Genomic DNA, 6,379 nt, shown 5'->3' on the forward strand with positions numbered 1-6,379 from the left:
AGTAGTGCTGTTTTCTGCAAGTGCTCTACCCTTATTACAGCCCCTATTTGTTCCATCTACTTCTCAAGATTTTTGCTCACTGTTCCCAGGGCTCTGACAATTATTGGTACCACTATCACCTTTTTCATCGACCACAACTTCTTTACCTCCCAAGCTAACCTGTCATATCTATCGACTTTTCTTTCTTCCTTATTGCATACCTTGTTGTCAGCTGGGCATGCTATATTTATGATCCAGCATAGTTTACTTATTATTATTATTATTATTATTATTATTATTATTATTATTATTATTATTATTATCATTATTATTATTATTATAAATACAATTGTGGAGAGCAGTAATTGGAGACAGACCAACAAGGGAGTCTCTGGGCAGTTGTTTCATGTGATAGAAATGACAGCCAAATCTCCCTCAAATCATTCATACTACCTTTAAACAAGGAATGATACATTGAACAATGTAGCCGAAGGTACTCCTAACACTAGAGCTAGAACAACTTTCATTTTCTGCCTGCTTGTTGAGATTGATCTGGGATAAACAATAATAGCAGCCATTTCAGATATTTTCTCCTCTGGAAGACAGGTGAGAGATATAACAATTGCCAGTCCCTGGAGGGCCGGAAAATATACAGGTGTTGTGGTCATGTTATTCCCTCCAAATGATGATAAGGAGGATGACCTAGTCAGAAGACAGTAGCTTGGTTGCTAAGTGACTGGATACAAATATGGGCATACAGACATACATATGACTGTATGTATGTCTGTATATATATATATATATATATATATATATATTTGTTAGCTTGTATGTATATATATAAATATATGTATGTATGTATGTACACAATATATAGAATGTCATTATATAAGAATGTCATCCGTTCCATTTTCTATCATTTAGCTATTTACATTTATATATAAACTCTATGGATACTATGAAATTTCCTGATGTATATCCAGTAGCAGGAGCATTTCCATTGTATGATGACATCAGGTAGCCAGCAATTTCGGATGAGCTTTGCATAGCATTCCACAAGGTTTTTACTAAAATTTTATTTAACTAGATACACACACACACACACACACACACACACAAACACACATCCATAAATGTGATGCCAGTATCTGAACAAAAGCAAACAGGTTAGTGTTAAGGAAACAGATGTAAAGTTCCAGAACTAATCCGCACCAGTCCAGTCTTGGGTTGGTGTTCACTCGTTTGTGCTGTTGCAGGTTTCTTCAAATTATTGCAATTGGTGTTGGTGTTGTTGTTGCTGTGGTTGCTGTCAAAACAGCTCACTTCCCTTTTGCTCCATCAGTGGTGATATCCAAAGGGTTGCTGCTGTTGTCGTCATGACAACAGGCCATCACACTCCTTTCATCTTGTTCATTATTGGATTCCTATGCTCTTATAAATGTCATCGTGTCATCATCATCATCATCATCACTATCACCATCACCATTACCATCATATCATTATCATGTTCATCATCATCAACATCATCATCATCATCACTATTATAACTATAGATCATGACAGGTCTAAACTCAGAGGGAATCAGAGATGAACTGAGTTCAATCCCAACTGTAACATTGGCCCTTGCGATATTCCCTTTCCCTCAGCTCCACAATAGTAACGGCTTTGGCTCACATTCTTTTTTTTTTTTCTGTTCAAGTGCCACATGACAATTGTGTCACCTCTAGTCATGTGACTGCTAGGCAGGTCATAGCTAAGTCACAAATATCCAGCCATACCACAGCTCACTATATCACAAACATCTGTATCACAGCCAGTCATATATATATATATATATATATATATATATATATATATATATATATATATATATATATATATATATATATATACATATATATACACACAAGGGTGAGTCAAAAAGTAATGCCATTTTGTTTAGGACAGCTATAATTACCAACACAGGAACATGTATCATCCATCAAAATGAAGCTGGTCCTCTGTGGATCACATCCCTACTTCTCAACATAGTCACCGTTTTTCTCAGTAGCAATGTTCCACCTTCAAATGAGAGCATGTATCCCTGCCCCGTAAAATTCTGTTGACTGTTCTTTGAGCCACTTCTTCACTACAGTTTTCACTTCCTCATCATTGGAATAATGTTTGCCTCTCAAACCCTCTTTCAGGAGGCCAAAGAGATGATAGTCTATTTCATCCTTCCTGCATGAGATAGAGTTATCTCCCTTTGACCGGTTCCAGTTGTGTCCAAGAAGGTTCAGTCTACAAGTGATTTCCATTCTTTTTTCTTATACAAAAGAAGAAAGTAGTCAGAATTTGGAAAAATACTATTTAAGTGCTTTCATCGTCCACAGGGATTCATCATGAATTTATGACGAATTCCTAAAGAGGATAAAAGCACTCAGTAAATAGTATTTTACCAAATTCTGACTACTTACTTCTTTTGTTAACCTTTTAACACACTGCATTTTGTCTAAAATTGTTTCCCCTGTCACTGCCCTGTTACTACAGGGGAGAAAACTCGACAGTGACATAATGCACCTACAGTGTGCTAAAGGTCAACCTATATGAAAACTACAAACAACCTGTATCATACATACATGCATGTGTGCGTATGTGTGTGTATGGAGAGAGAGAGAGAGAAAGAGTGATGGAAGTATTTGATCTGGTAACCCTGTTTATCATTCACAAGTACAGAAGTGCTCAATGTTGGCTACAGAGTAATATGTAAATGGATTTAAATCATACTGTTGGCCCAAGTGTCACAGTTGGTCATTTCATACAATTATGATGATGCCTAGCAAATACATATATATATATATATATATATATATATATATATATATATATGATGATGATGATATATATATGTTTTTCTCTCATAATTGATGTGTCCTTCATGCTACTTCATAACTCTAGACTGAGCACATCAACCCCTCCTGGGTCATGCAAATTTTAGACATGTGTGCAAGTGAATGTGTGAGTGTGTGCATTGCTTTAAATGAAACTCTTGTAGAGAACTAATGTTAAGAGCAACAGTGAGGAATGAGAAGAGCGAGACACAAAGAGGAAACGTTGTTTAGTTTGCTTTCGGTCACACAGGAACTGAAGGAATACAATATGTTATCCATAATGGATGGTAATCAGTGATAAAAGATTTTGGCAATCAAGGAATTAGGCCCCAGCTTCATTGAGAACCCTAATATTAGAAAGAAAAGTCCAAAAATATTTTTGATACAATGAAGTGAATATAGAAATCTTAACAATTTTTATATTTCCTACTGCTGCTAATGCTGCTGCTGCTAATGCTGCTGCTGCTAATGCTGTTGTTGTTGTTGTTGTTGTTGTTGTTGTTGTTGTTGTTGTTGTTGTTGTTGTCATCGTTGTCGTCGTTGCGTAGCCTTTGTCAGTTTTCCTGAAGTTGAACATAAATATTCTAACTGCAACTCTCCCCCATTTCTCTGTCTGTCTTGGGAGCATGGCATAAGACTTCTGGTATGTATCTGCTCCCTCTAACGGAGATGGTGATGTATATTTTCTTGTTGTTGTTGTTACTGTTAATGTTTATTCAGATGCTCTGATCATCTTTATTCACTGTTAGTCAACCTTAGTCACCCTTCACCAAGCTCAGCCAAGTTTGGTTAAGCAGCAAAGTTCTTAAAATGGTTCCCAAAGTGTTAAGTCAAAAAGTATACTAAAGGGAATTTGATATAAACTACAAAGAATTTTCATTCTTTCCTTCCTTGCTTCATAAATAAAACAGATTTCAATTGGTTTTCTTCTCACGAGTTTTCAAATATAATTTTGTTATTTTTGTGGTGCACCTCATTAAATCCATCTGTATACTAATTATAAACTACATATCAGCTCAAAGACTTTAGGCCTAAGATTCACAGTTCCAGAAAACATATATATATATATATATATATATATATATATATATATATATATATATATATATATATATATATATATATATACACATACATATATATACATATATATATAAATCACTAGCCACTAAACCTTTTTCTATTTTCTCTCCCTGTTTATTTTCTGTGTTCCTTTCTGTCGAAAACCATTGGCTTGAAACGTAAAAGACTTTCTCACTTCACGAGTGTTAAACTAATACATCTGTTTTCTGTTTACACACCCGTCTTCGTCTTTTGTTTATTTGTAAATTACATATTAGTAATAGAATAATATACATACATAGATACATCACATAACATCACATACACTTTGGAAGGATATAGATATAGTGTATAGGTATTGCATAGCTATGGTAGTATATCACAGACTATAGTGTATGTGGATATATCATCTAGACAATAGTCTACTGGTAGAGGTACATTTGTATATCAGATAGACGCTAGAATCATTAGATACAGTTGTATATCCCATACGCCATATAATATCACTACATCAATTACATTATAATATTGAATTGATACAGGTAAATAGCTCTCAGTAAAATCTTCCAATAAATATATTTGATTAAGCTTTATTTTTTACAGAATTTTGTTTCATTTAATGATTTCTAGAATTTATAGGAATGTTTATTCATTCCAGTCTTTCTCATTGTCTTCCTTTCTCTTCTCATTATTTTATAAATACATATATACATACATACATACACACACACACATACATGTATATGTTTATACATACATACATATGTGTGTGTGTGTGTGTACCAAAGTAAGCACATAAATATGAAACAAGGTGGGAAAAAATAGTACTCAAATACTGGAGGTAGAGTCATATGTTATATCATTAATTCTGAATCACCACTGTCCAACAAACAGGAACATAAAACTTTGAGTAGCAGTTTTTTGTGATATTGTTGCAGCTTTAATAGTAAAGGATTTAAATGCATGTGTATATGAATATATAGTTTTCATGAAGCATTGTCTGATATATATATATATATATATATATATATATATATATATAGATGTTTTAAATATTTTTTTAAGTCAAAACAATACAAGGTATAAAGAATTAATAAAACAGGTCAATAATTAGTACTATTAGCTGGTATTTTAATATTTCTGAGTTAGGACCACTTCTTCAGGAAATATTGAAGTACCAGCTAAAAGTACTTCCTATTGACTTGTTAAGATTTCATCACTTGCATTGTTTTGGCTTTAAAAAAAATATTAAAAAATTTTGTGTGTGTGTATGTGCGTAGTTGTAGAATTAATGTTAGAGTTGCAAATGCTCCAGGGCCTTACACACACACACAGAGTATACATGTATATATATGTGTATATATATATGCAAATGTATATATATATATATATATATATATATATATATATATACATGTATATATATATATTCATTAGAAATGCAGAGACGCCTATAATAGGACATCTACTCGCTAGAAATAGCAGCAAAAATACTACATACCACAAAAGTTAGGGATAATTTCGAAAGGAAATGAAAAATAAAATAAAAACTTTTACCAATCTATATTCTGTACCATGGTTTCAAGTCAATTTTAGTAAGATAAAGATTATATCTTACAAGGTCAGACTTTCGTCAGCAGAATTGACCAGACAACATATGAAGCATATATGCAGTTAGAATATATATATATATATATATATATATATATATATATATATGTATGTATGTATGTATGTATGTATGTATGTATGTATGTATGTATGTATGTGTATATATATGTGTGTGTGTGTATATATATATATATATATATATATGTATGTATGTATGTATATAGACATAGATATGAAGAGAGAGAGAGAGGGAGAGAGTTGATTCCATTGTGGACACATATGCTGCCTTGATTCTTGTGACATTAGAACCCTTTCTCTCTTTCTTTAAACAGAGTTGCCAGTTTATGTTATCAATGTTGTTCTTGTTAATGTTGTTGTTCTTGTTAATGCTGTTGTTCTTGTTATTATTATCATTATAAATATCATTATTATTATTATTATTATTATTATTAATGTTATTATCAGTGGTGGTGGTGGTGGTGGTGGTGGTGGTTATGGTGGTGATGTTATTGATGATGTTAATGTTGTTAATTCACAGAGATACTAATATGGACATGTGTGTGCAGATGCATATATATGTGTGTACATGTGTGCATGTATATGCATGCGTGTTGGGTGGGGTATGTGCCAGTGTTAGCATGTGTGTGTTTGTGTGTGTGTGTGTGTGTGTGTTTGTTTTAAGTCTATCTGTTGCCAACGCAAGCTGGTTTTCATCATGATGATGATGATGATGGTGATTGGGATGATGGTGGTGTTGGTTGTAATGATGATGATGATTATGATGTCGATGATGTCAATAAATATGCACAGAAAACTCAGTCATAACTTTATTACGTTTTAATAACAACAACAACAAC

The sequence above is a fragment of the Octopus bimaculoides genome, chromosome 14, assembly GCF_046866305.1.
Source record: "Octopus bimaculoides isolate indiv1 chromosome 14, ASM4686630v1, whole genome shotgun sequence".
Lineage (NCBI taxonomy): Eukaryota > Metazoa > Mollusca > Cephalopoda > Octopoda > Octopodidae > Octopus > Octopus bimaculoides.